The 12,780-nt window shown below is 46.9% G+C and overlaps 1 long non-coding RNA gene across 1 annotated transcript; it reads left to right on the top strand.

Annotated features, from left to right (window-relative positions):
• Nucleotides 1-8,724: 8,724 nt before the first annotated feature.
• On the top strand, nucleotides 8,725-11,745 carry LOC122483699. Its single transcript, XR_006297449.1, has 2 exons — nucleotides 8,725-8,809; nucleotides 10,340-11,745. It is a non-coding gene; the product is annotated as an uncharacterized LOC122483699 (long non-coding RNA).
• Nucleotides 11,746-12,780: the final 1,035 nt, after the last annotated feature.

Here is a 12,780-nt window from a genome sequence, read left to right as displayed (position 1 = left end):
AGATAACGGATTTGGCAAATGAGGGAAATTAATGCCCAGGGAGGGAACTGATTTACCTAGAGCCCCCTTCGCTGGTTCATGGAGGTAAAAGGACTAGAACTTAGGTCTCTTGACGACCGATCGCTATGCTTCTCCCATGCACATTTTCCAGCCATCATGCCCAGCAAACAGATGCCCTGCTGTAACCCACTTTATTTCTTCCCCATTTCCATTTAAATTTCTTCAAAGACTTGTCTATGTTGTTAGCTACTTCCACTTCCTCATCTCCCTTTTTCTCCTCAACCTACTCCAATCCTACTTCCTTACTGAAACCACTCTCCTCAAGGCTCTCATTTCTCTGTTGCCTAACCCAGTGTCTCTCATATTTCTAGACCTCTCAGCTAGTTTTGACCCACCTGTTTATTCCCATTTTTCTTGCAACATGCTCTCCTTCCTTCGCCTCGATTGACTACACATCCTCAGATTTTCTTCTACCTCGCTGACTATTTTTTCTCAATTCTCCTCAGCTGGATCTGCCACCCCCCGCCCGAACATTAGGTTTCAGAGTGTCTCAGGGTTGTTCTTTGACCCATATTTCCATCCACACCCTCTCTCAATGTGACTGCATTAGTCCTCTGGCCCTAAGTACTATGCAACTTCTGATGTTTCCCAAGTTAGTAGTTTCACCAAGTTAGTAGCTCCAATCCTGACTTCCTTCCTGCGCTCTAGACTTTTCACTTCTTAATCAACATCTCCGTTTGGAGGCTGTCTTAATTGAGTCCTCTGTAAAACAGAGCCCAAGGCAAGGACTAAGGATCCTGAAGTTTTAATCAGGATGTGCAAGTCCTTGGTATTGAGTGTAGGAGAAAAAAAGGAAAGGAGGCAGAGGTGTGATACGATGTGCCGAGCAGCATTATCATTCTGGCTTCCACCTTAGAAGGCTGCCAAGAGACCCAGGAGGTCACTCAGAAGTTGTGTTCACTCAACATATGGGACTTCTCTGGGAGAGCTGCTTGAGCCTATTATATCCTTGAGTTGTCCATAGGAGAAGGAAACATGAAGACTTTGTCGGGTTCCTTTTTAGCCCCATTTCCCTTTGTTCACGGTCCACCCTCAGGTTGCTAACTCCATACTTCTGGTATGTGTAATCTAAACCCTTGCCGCCATGTGGGAAGCCACCTTGCAGGGTGATATGCCATTAAAGTCTGGACGTGGGGAAATGCACAGAGCTGATGGAGCACAGACTGGGACTGAGGAAAAGAAGGAGGCTGAGCAATGTTTGTGACCCAATGCACATGTCTATCAGACATATCAAAATGAGCATGACCAGACAGAACTCTTGATTTCTTTCTTCCAACCAAACCGATTCCTTCCTTCCCCCACGGTCTTTCTCATCCCAGAAAGCGGCACCATTGTCTCCACCGCTAAACCTTAGTTGAGGGACCCATCACAGAAATGGCCTGTGAAGTGGTCTCCTCACTTCTCTTCTTGCTGCCTTTCGACGTATTCTTTACACTGCAAGAGTGACCTTTCCAAAGGTTATACAGCAATGCTCTTCTCCCCAGCTCTGGGACGCTGTTCCATCATTTAGGTCTCAGATCAAAACACTTACTAGGTAGGCTTTTCCTGACTTTCCTCTCAAAAGAGGCTCCATCTGCTAACACTGCCTGCATTACTGCATCCTTAATATTTACCATTCCCTGAGGTGGTCTCGTTACGTGTGTGTTATATATTGTTCATCTCCTCGCTATAATGCAAGCTCCATTCAGGTACAGACAGTCTTTTATTTGTCTCACTGGACCCACGGCACCTAGTACAGTCCTGGGTACATAGGAGTGGCACTATAAATGCTCATTGAATGAGTGAGTTGACATAAGGAACAGTCGGTGAACTGAGGACATAACTGTGTGGCAAGGAAAACATTCATTTGCCTGACTTCTGATCTGGTTAGGTCTTTCTATAACTAGAAATTCTTTTGAGCGTGGAATATGGGAAACTTGAGAAGCATTATGTAGGTCTTACTAGAGTTCAAGGTGAGTCTGGGGATAGTTAACAGTCTTTCTCCTCTCTCCTTGGTTTAAATTAAACTTTTATTTGGAAATAATTGTAGACTCACATCCAGCCTTAAGAAAGGATGCAGAGAGTTCCCTTCCATTCGTATTCAGTTTCTTCCAGTGGTACCCCTTGCAAAAACTATGGCATAATATCACAACCTTATGTGATTTTTAGCAATAAATTATCTTGTAATGAAGGTAAACACCTTGTTTTTTTTTTTTTTTTATTAAGCCATAATGCTATTGCACACTTAATAGACTGCAGTGTAATGTAAACATAACTTTTATATGCCCTGGGAAACCAAAATAGTCATTTGACTCACTTTACTGCAGTGGTCTGGAACTGAGCCTGTGATACCTCGGAGGCATGCCTCCAGTTCATTCCTTCTGTATTGCTAAGTAATACTCCATGGGATGGAGATGCCACAGTTTGTTCGACCATTCACCTGTGAATGGACATCTGTGTTGTTTCCAACTTGAGGATATTGCCAATAAAACTGCTATGAACATTTGAGTACAGGTGTCCGTGCGGAAGTCAATGTGTCATTTCATGGGGATAAGAGGGCACAAGTGTGATCGCTGGGTGGTACGGCAGTGGTGTATTTATTTTTTTTATACGAAATTTACCATCAGCTTGGTTTCCATTCAACACCCAGTGCTCATCCCAACAGGTGCCCTCCTCAATACCCATCACCCACCCTCCCCTATATCTTTATTTTCTGAGAAACAGCCAAACTGCTTTCCAGAGTGGCCGTACCATTTTAGTCCAGCAGCAGGGTCTGAGTGATCTAGTCCCTTCACATTCGCGCTGCCCTTGGAAAAAACAGACGGGTATTCCTTAGATGCTACTACGGGTCCGGGGGTTTGGGAATTCAATAACCGATTTTTTTCCCGCCCTATTTTTCTCAAAAGGCTGATGTTCTCTGTTCCTAGTTGAGCTCAGTAGGAGATTAACGATAAAAACCAACTGTCACCTAGGTAGAACAACCCACCGAGCATTTTCCTTTAAGAGGGGACAAGAAAGGAAACTCACACATTCCCTGGCCTCCCCGGTCCACTTCAAATAACATCAGAAATGATGAGCATCGCTTGAAGCTTTGGAATAGTCTTATGGCCAGATTTCCGTCAAAACCTGGATAAGCCATAGGAAAGCACGCACTCAAGCCACATCAAGCGGGTAGAGGACACCTTGACATGTCTCCAGGTAGAGAGTTCCACAGATGGAAGCAAAAACAGCAGAAAAGCATGTTATCCTGGCAGAGCGCACCCTGGATTCAAGGCTGCGTCTAAGGTGGGAAAAACTGAGCTCTGGTAGTTGGGACTGGGGCCACGCTGGGATTTTTGCTTTGGGGGCTTGACAAGACAAAACTGAGAAGCAGAAAGGTCTCCTGTCACCTTCTGCCATGACTGTCCACGGTGTCATATTCCTGTTTCCTCCAGAGACCCGGCAACCTCAGCCCCCCCCCCCTTGCCTCCCCAGCCTTGCCTTTCTCTCGCCTCCTCAAAGTCATCTGTTGCTAACACCTGAACTGTTTGTGTTTTATTCAACACATACTTATATAGTGGTTACTATTTTCTAGGCATCATTTTATACACATTAGCTCCATTAAAACATTTAGTGAGTCCATATGGTAGGAATCATTAATGGCCCAATTTCACCTGTGAGGAAACTTAGACACAAAGAAGTCAGGTAACTTGCCCAAGGTCACACAGCTCAGAAGTGACAAAAAATGAGATTCAAACCCAGGCAGCCTGGCTCCAGCATCCATGTGCTTAATCACTATATTATGGTGACTTTCTATTATTGACAAATACGCTTTAAGCGATTCTCTTTTGCAAGGCCATTGGTATTTCAGGAAGGGTTGGGGTGCCAGACTGGCTCAGTTGGTATAGCATGTGACTCTTGACCTCAGAGTTGTGAGTTCAAGCCCCATGTTGGGCACAGAGCCTACTTAAAATAAAAATGAAAAATAATAATAATAATAAAATTAGGTGGGTGTTTCAGTTCAAGCCTTCCCAAAGGAATGAAACATTTAAATGTGGAACTTCAGACAGCAGGTAAGAGAGACATCTGGGGGCACCTCTGCCTTTCAGGTGCTTTTGATCTATGTCATACCCTGTCACCCAGGCTAAGGCATGGACAGGAACCCCACAAGGAAGAATTCATTGCACATAACAGCATGATCTTGTGAGGTTATTTCAAAGGACTGCAACTAACATTTAAGAAATGGGATTATCGGGGTGCCTGGGTGGCACAGTCAGTTAAACCTCCAACTCTTGACCTTGGCTTAGGTCATGATCTCATGATGTGTGAGTGTGTGAGTTCAAGCCCCGCATCCAGCTCTGTGCTGATGGCGTGGAGCGTGCTTGGGATTCTCTCTCTCTCTCTCTCTCTCTCTGCCTGTCTCCCCCCTCATTCTCTCCTTCTCCCTCCTCCCCTAAATAAATATATAAATAAACCTTAAAATTTTAAAAAATAAATAAATTAATAATAATAGAAAGAAAGAAATGGAATTGCTATGTGCCAGAAACTGAGCTAGGAGCCATACACACAATCTGTCAACGGCTCTGTGGCACACTGGCCATTAATTCCTTTTTAGAGATGAGAAAACCGAAGCATCGAATGGTGGTGAGTGGCCAAGGAATTTGACTGAGGTCACGCAACCTGAAAAGGGCCATCCTAGTTAGGTGTGTCTGAACCCAGCCCTAGGTCTGTCTGGTCTCTTCTTGCTAAACAAAAAATGACTAAAAAGTTCAACCTTCTAGTTTTGTGTTCTTTATTTTTGGTCAGAGTATCAATTTTGGCAAATGACAAGGTAAGAATAGAACCTTCCATTTCCCTACCCATGAATCATTTACTCCCTCAGATTTTCACATTGTAGAATATGGCACCATTAGCCTCGTACTCAGATAAGAAACCCAGAGCTGGGTCTTTGTTACCCCCTTATCCTGCATCCCTTATGGCAATTTAGCAGCAAGTGCTGTCAATTGCATTTCCAAAAATGCATCCTGAGTCTCCTTCTGTCCAGTCCACGATCTCCACCAGCCCGTGAGTCCAGGCTACCACCTGGACTACTGCCTCAACAGCATCAATTGTGCTTTGTGAGCACACCCCACTTCGTGTGCAATCTACCTCCAAATGGAAAATGTGTATGGGCTTCTTAAGATAAGGATTAGATCTCGTCCCTGTCTTCCAGCTGGATTCGATGCCATATTCCCGCTCTCTAACCCCCAGCCGCAGCAGAAGAGCCATGCGCTTCCACACTTGGGGCCCGTCGCTCGTGCCGGGGTGGTCTCCTTCCGCCGTTCCCGTGGCTGCGACGTCCTCAAAGAGTCCCGCCGGATCTGCATTTTCGACATCCTCCCTCTGCTAGGATTAAGTGTATCAGTCTATCCACCCAAAGGCTCAGACCCGCACCTGGCATACAGTAAGCGCTCAGTTAACGTTAGTTCCTATTAACTGCTTTGATCATTGTTGTTCTAGTAGATACTCTAAAATTGCACGCCTAGGTGATTAGTTAAATGAAGTAGGAAAGAGTAATAATATCAATATCTGGGCCCCCAGGAGCTTTTAAGAGAGCTATTTTCAGAGGAGTAAGAACGTGGGCTTGTAAATTTTTTTCCCTGCCTTAAAACAAGAGTTGTCAGCTGCTATTGTCACACACGCAGTTACTTTGTGTCTAATGATAGTATGTAAAACAATAGCAACATAAAATGTATTTGGAGAAAATACAAGAGTACTTAATAGATTGTTAAAGGCAGTGTCTAAACCTGATTTTCCTTTTTTTTGAATGTTTATTTATTTTTAAAGAGACAGAGAGCATGAGTGGAAACGGAGCAGAGAGAGAGGGAGAGAGAATCCCAAGCAGGCTCCCGGCTGTCAGCACAGAGCCCAATGTGGGGCTTGATCTCACGCGCAGGGAGATCGTGACCCGAGCCTAAATCGAGAGCCAGACGCTTAACTGACTGAGCCACCCAGGCGCCCCATCTGATTTTCTTAAATAAACCTCACCCAGCCTCTTACAGTCCTGCATCACCTGTTTTTTATTACTTAGCAAAAGGTACCTAAGCCAAAGTTTGTCCTCTTTTTTAACTTGCCAGTGTGCTTGCTGACAATGTGAGAAATCACTTCCCGAGACATGAGACGAGGGACAAGAGTGAAGAAAAATTGGGTTAGAATAACCCACGAAATAGATCATTAGACTTTGTTCAAGTAAGCACTGCTGTTTAACGGAGAGAGAGGGGACAGTGCGGAAGCCCCACACCCGACAGGTGGCGAGGCTGGACACTTCTTTGACAGATGGTGCTCCGGTTTATGCACAGAGTTGTCCGTCACGGCAGTCCTTGCAAGATATCACGTCCAAGGCCGGGGCCTGCTTTCATAGGTTACGGAACAGCCATTGGATGAACTATCATAAAGCCATTAGAATGATACTGGCAAGGAAATTCCAAAACATCACACGCTCCAGGTAAGTGCATAAACGAGGACTCTGAATGGGATGCGTTCACACGGTCCTTGTGCTAAAAGCCCTTGTTAAAGTTTTACTTTATTTCGGGCATCGTTCCCAAGTGCGGACAGACAGGACTGGCTTGGAAGGGGTCAGAGAGGGCACCGCGCCACCGACCCCTGAGTCGTTCCTCCTCATCTAAAAGCCAGGACTGGAGCCACACCGAAATAATGAACACTGCACATCATCGCAGGCTTTTCTTCGTTGCCCCTCCGCAGTTTGCAGATGTTCTGACGCTTTAAAAAGAACACGCTTTTGTTCTCTTTCAGAGTTTCCCTGGAAACTTCTAAAAGGCAGCGGCTGCGGTATTGCATCGTCCCCTCTTCCCTCCGCAAATGTGCAAATAAAGCAACACCTCTGTGCCTTTAATTTATAACAGGCTAAACTTTCCCCTGTAAGCTGATACTCTGACCAGAAGTCTGTGGGTGGGATGGGTGTTGTGTTTTTTGTTTTTTGTTTTTTGTTTTTTGTTTTTTGTCACAGCTTCTTTGGGCCGATAAACTAGCACTTAAGTGTTTCCCTTTTCCAAACCTCCAAATGACAAGTGTCTTTGTGGTGAGGTGGCCGTCCAACTGTCACTGCCAGCACGAACGGTCCCGGGCACACTTATTTTTAGTTTGCTGTTTAAGCAACAGTTAGGCCGGGTAACCAGGGGCCTTGAGGCCTAGGCTTCTATGACCCAGAGCATGAAGCTATTAAAGAGACAGCAAGGCGACGTAGGCGGACCTCGTCGGGAAGGCCCAAGCACCTGTTCTCCAGGTGGGCCAGCAAGACGAGGCAGGCATCTCGTCTTGGGCGACAAGATTGTAATCCACTTTTTACGCGGGCGAATTTTACCAAGGATGCTCTAAACCAGGAACGTGTTGACTCCACTTTGGATGCACGTAAAACCGGGCAGCCTCAGGGAACTAATTATAGTGACGAGGCTGATGGTAAAAAGCAGAGACCATGGAAGACCTCTGTTCTACAGCCTGCTCAGCATTCTGTTTGCCCTTCTGACAAAGCCTGAAGCAAGGTGCCTGACCTCCTGCGGGTCAAGCAGTGGTTTGTCCCCAAGCAAGGCCGATTAAGTCTCTCCAGGGAGGAGAAATCCTGTGTGAAGCGACATAAGGGAACCCTAGCTAAGGGGGAGCCCATTCGTTTCTCCGACCTAGGTTTCCCAGCTTCCTGTCCTGTACAAAGCCAGATTCCATAGCTACCCTATGTGTGTGTGTGTGTGTGTGTGTGTGTGTGTGTGTGTGTATTTTAATTTTTTAAAAGAGTTTATTTTGAGAGAGAGAGAGAGAGAGAGAGAGAGAGAGGGAGAAAGCATGGGGGGGGGGGGGAGGAGACACAAAGGGAAGGAGAGAGAATCCCAAGCAGCCTCCATGCTGTCGGTGCAGAGCCCAACATGGTCAAACTCACAAACGTGAGGTCATGACCTGAGCTGAAATCGAGAGTCAGGCGCTCACCCGACTGAGCCGCTCAGGCACCCTTAATTTAGTTTTGGATTAAGTTAGCCCATGCTGGTGTTTCTTTGCTTGGAACTAAAGAACTCCCCCTCAGATAAGAACCCCAAATATTTCATTGAATATGCTCATCTCTGTCTGGCTCTGGATAGAAAGTCAATTTCTCCCCGCACACCCTCTGCCTCAACATCCTAGCCCAAATATTTTCAGCTTAGGGAAAAATGAGTCCTCCCCCTTAAATAGGAACTGTGACATGCTGGGTCGTATGAAAGCATTGGTGATTTTTTTTTCCCCTTCCTTTTTCCATGAATGCAAACTTCTTACCATGTCTCACCCAGGGGCGGCCAAACATCTCCTCTCAAAAGGACCCTTCAGAGAGGAGAGGGAGTGAGGGCCTGCCCACCACCTGAGTCTCACGCATTGCTGCCGTAGGACCTGGCTTTGCTCATCCTATGGTCCTCGAGCTGTAAAGCAGGCTCTGGCATTGACCCCAGAGATCGGTCACCTCTAGCAGAAGCACCTCAGACCCTATGAGAGAGGTCGTCGGACATCAAAAAGCAGTGCTCTCAACCACACGGGGCTGTGTCACAGGCAGTGCAGGAAGAATAGCCCCACCCACCCCAGCAAAATCTTCCTTCTCCATCACAGCTCCTCGAAGAGGCAACATCAACACGAACGGTGCAGGACGGGCAAGGACCCTCGACTGCCGCCACAGCCACTGCTGCTGGACAAGCATGGACAAGATCTCCCAGCTCCAGAGGACATATTTACATCTCAAGGCATCTCTTCCTGCATTGGATGCATCTCAAAATCCCATAAGGTATGAAAAGCCCGCAACCTTAGTCTCATTTTCCGGGTGTGAAAACCGAAGCAAGTGGCAGCACATCACGTTCGCTCCTGGAGGACTATTCCTGACAATGACAATGGTGGTCAGAGACGTCAAATTACCAGACCTCTTTCCCAGAATCTCTTTACAGCACAGCAGAAACAGTAATCGTTCATATCTATTGAGCGCTCCCTAGGGGCTTCACATCTATTGAAGTAGATGCGATTGTCCCTGTTGTCAAGGTAAAGGAACTGGGGCTCGGGAAGATTAAGTAAGCTGCCTACAACCACATGGTTAGTAAATGGTTGAGTCAGCATATGAACTCAAGCGGTCTGACTCCAAAGTCACGCCCCGGACTAGAAAGCCACACGTCTGTTCGTCCATTTTTTAAGAAAAAAAAAAAAATCCATTAGAGTCAATTGGCCAGACTCTTAGCCTTTGCTCTGTTCTAATCTGACCCCCACGTGTCACACTTGTGAGTCTGAGAGTAAACATCCCACGCTCACCATGCGCGGAAGTGGCTCTTCACAAATATTTTTGGCTCAGAGTGAAAAGGTGCAAGAACTCAAAGGAGAGGGTGCCCCAGTTCATTCCCTAGGCCCAGATGGCTAACAGACCTGGGGTAAACGCTCAGCTCGAAAACGCTCACAAAACTCCCAGCCGTGGCTCACCTCGGCCTGAGTGTGCCAGGTCAACAAAAGTCGTAGCCTGGGAAACGTCCAGGATCTAACCAGTTCATGCCGAAACCAAAGTCGACTTCCTTCTGCAGCGTGTATCTCTGCCATGTTGGTCTGCACAGCCCTGCAGACACCCACATGTGGCAGGAAACCCAACAGCCTAGGCTAGCAACGTCACTGTCAAAGTAGTGTTCAGAGGCTGGCGAGGCAAGGCAGGTCAGACAAGATCTTATGAATAACAAAGGATCAAAGGTTTGATAGGACTTGGTATCATTCCGATGACACCCACGGACATAGGAAAGGTGTTATGCTCACATAGGCAACCTGGGGCAAGCTGATGAGGGCAAGGAAGTTGGTAATTAGCAGCCTCGCCATCTCTCAGTGCCCCTTCTTCTCTTGGAAAGTCTGCTTCAGACACGCACTGCCCTCAACTCTACCATTTGTCCCCAGGACTGGGGCCTCTCCAGGGTCTTCCACACAACTCTGTCCTGCAGGGACAGAGAATGTCCCTCGATGTGTGAGTGTGTGTGTGTGTGTGTGTGTGTGTGTGTAACTGGTAGTGACCACCGATCTAAAAATGCACTATTTAAAAAACGACTTCAGTGAATCTTGATTCCTACATTTGAAAAACAGAACATCTGTTATTCAAAATATTTAAATATATGATATATTCAGGCCACAGACACGTGTGTATATTTACAGACTCCTTGCAATGACTCTGAGGCTCCCCACAAGCTATTCCTGCCCGGGGGCTGGGGACTGTAAACCTAAGCGATCTATTGCAACCTGTATTTGGTTCTCATTTCCTCCTCCTCTTCCTCCCCCCTCCCCCGCCTCTGATTCTCAGGGAAGAAGATGCCGAGACAGAACGAGGAGTACATAAGGTTTTGGGGGGAGTAACACCTGGGAGGAAATGTGAGGAAGCAAGAATGGTCATGAGGAAGGCACCCGATCAGGATACGGAGCAAGAGCACCTGTTGGATCCGAGTCCTCATCAGGAGGAAATGGCCAGGTCTTTGTTCCATGGCCTTGCTCACTTACTGGCTAGTGCCACTCAGAACCGTGTGTGACTTTGGCTCAAAAGTTGCTCACAGAGGAGGCTGTGGGCTAGCTACCCTCTCCATCGCTGGGCAGGGAGTCCCATCTTACAGGGGTAGCTGGGTAGCGTATCTGTATCTGCCACATCCCACCTTCCCCCTGACTCTGTGAGGCGATTTTACCCTTCGTGGTTCTTCATGAAGACAACAGAACTCTATAAATGACAGTGTGTGAATTGCCCTTGGGAAATAGGCCATCTCTCAACCAGCAAAATTAGAAAGAAAGTGATAACCATACGTCAGTATAGTTGAATCAGCTAAAAGGTGAGGTGCCCCTAGGATATGGGACTGCGTTTCATTTAAGCAGAATCTCCTTCTGCAGAGGGAGCGCCCTGCGAATCTGAAATAAGATCAGAGAAGGGCTTGCTGCAGCAGTCTGGCCATCCTCTGCCGATGAACGTGAACCCTCGTGAGTAGGTGAGTCCTGCCTGTTTACTGTGGGGAAGTCCCTTTGCTAAGAAAGATGAAGCAGTCCCAGGATGGTAGGAAGCAGCCGAGGGAAGGAGCCTTAGGAAGAAGGAGTCTATTCTCAGGTCAGTCCCTTCACTTAGCCTGGGCTAGGAGGGTGTATTGAGCATGTGGCATCAAGAAAAAGACTGAAAGCGATCCAGCTAGTGGAAACTATCTGCGACATCAAACCTGAGAATGGGGGCCATGTCCTGTTAGTTCAGTTTCAAACATGGGAACAGTTAACCTCCAAAGATTCATCTTCCAGAAGCTACCATGATGGTTTCCAAGGGAGAGCCTACGTAGACCAAGGAGAGCGGAGGGGAGATGGGAGACAAGGAAAGCTGGGCCATCCCCTAGCCTTGCCTCCAGCTTCCTTCAGAAGAGTGGTCCCATCCTTATCTGTTGTATTTCTTAGGATTGTGTGTGAGGTTACATTTAAGAAAAGGTTCTTTCACGAAGATAAATGCGTCCGATAACTACAGTTTCCTCAGTCTCACCTGAAATCTACTGAAATAGAATCTCCCAGGAGTGCGTTCTCCCACAATGCTGCTCAATGCGTCCCCTGATAGGATGGGTAGCTGGACGATAGATGACATAGATAGATGGTAGGTAGGTAGATAGATAGATAGTATATTTACCAAACATACTAATATGTAATGCATATTGTAACATACACACAAAAGTAGAAAATTTTAAATAAATGTAATAGAGGCTCTAGTATTTTCTCTTTGCACCCAAGGGATCATCTTGATTTCCCCTGATGTAGGCACACCTTGCACTGGAGCTTTCTCACAGTCTTATCTACGATAGCAAGAGCGTGTGGGATATGAGGGGATGACGCAACCCTGCTTACAGGTGTAAATCCATGCCACTGTGTTTAATGGCCCCCGAGCCACTGAGATGGCAAGCGGCCCGCTCCGTCCTAGCCCATTCCTTCCTCTGTACCAGGGCTAGGGCTTAGGGGTAGAGCGCATAGTGACTGTCGTTGATTACTACAAGGTGGGGAAAGGAGAAATGGCTTTTTCCAGACCAGATGGATCCTTTCTCCCTCTCCCCTTTGAGCACAGATGAAATCCAACTGAAGCAAAGTTGATATTTCAAAACTAAGCTCCAGTGTTTAGAACAATGAGTGGAGCTGCCGACGCTTTAGGTTGCTGGAATGTTCTCTAGCTCAACTCTGAAAGTCAGTCGTCGGCATGTGGGCCTGATGTCTGGGCCACAATCAGAGAAGGGCCAGTGTGAGGGGCATTGTCCCCGGGCAAGGTGGGTGGAGAGGAGACTGCAAGGCCTGAGCGGGCAAAGGCAAGGCTCGTCAACACCCCGGGGACTTAGGACGTATGAGAAAGGCACCACATGTGTTTGTGTCACTTCTGTGACTCAGCTGCTATTTCAGCCACTGATAAATAAAGGACTGTTTCCAGGTATGCTATGTTTGGTTAAACCCTAAACTTGGACATTAAGTATAGCCCTAAGGTTCCCAAGACTACATTGCTCTAAACCACAATTATTTCACACATGCCGGAGTGAAAAGAAAATTAAAATTAGAAGCGTAAAGAAAATGAAATAAATGTCTGTGGGTTTCCCACACAACCTGCAAATCTCCCTTCTGGAACAGTACAACACAGCAGTTCTGCTTCTGTTCTGACAGCTCTTTCCACCCCGGGGACCCATTTTCAGTACTATTTCCCCAATGTGTTTCCCCCCCCCCTCCCCGTTTTGTTCATTCACAGTCTCTCCCCCC

Source organism: Prionailurus bengalensis, chromosome D1, assembly GCF_016509475.1.
Source record: "Prionailurus bengalensis isolate Pbe53 chromosome D1, Fcat_Pben_1.1_paternal_pri, whole genome shotgun sequence".
In the NCBI taxonomy this organism is placed as follows: domain Eukaryota; kingdom Metazoa; phylum Chordata; class Mammalia; order Carnivora; family Felidae; genus Prionailurus; species Prionailurus bengalensis.
Note: the sequence above shows the minus strand (reverse complement) of the source record. Positions and strands in the feature narration are given on the sequence as shown.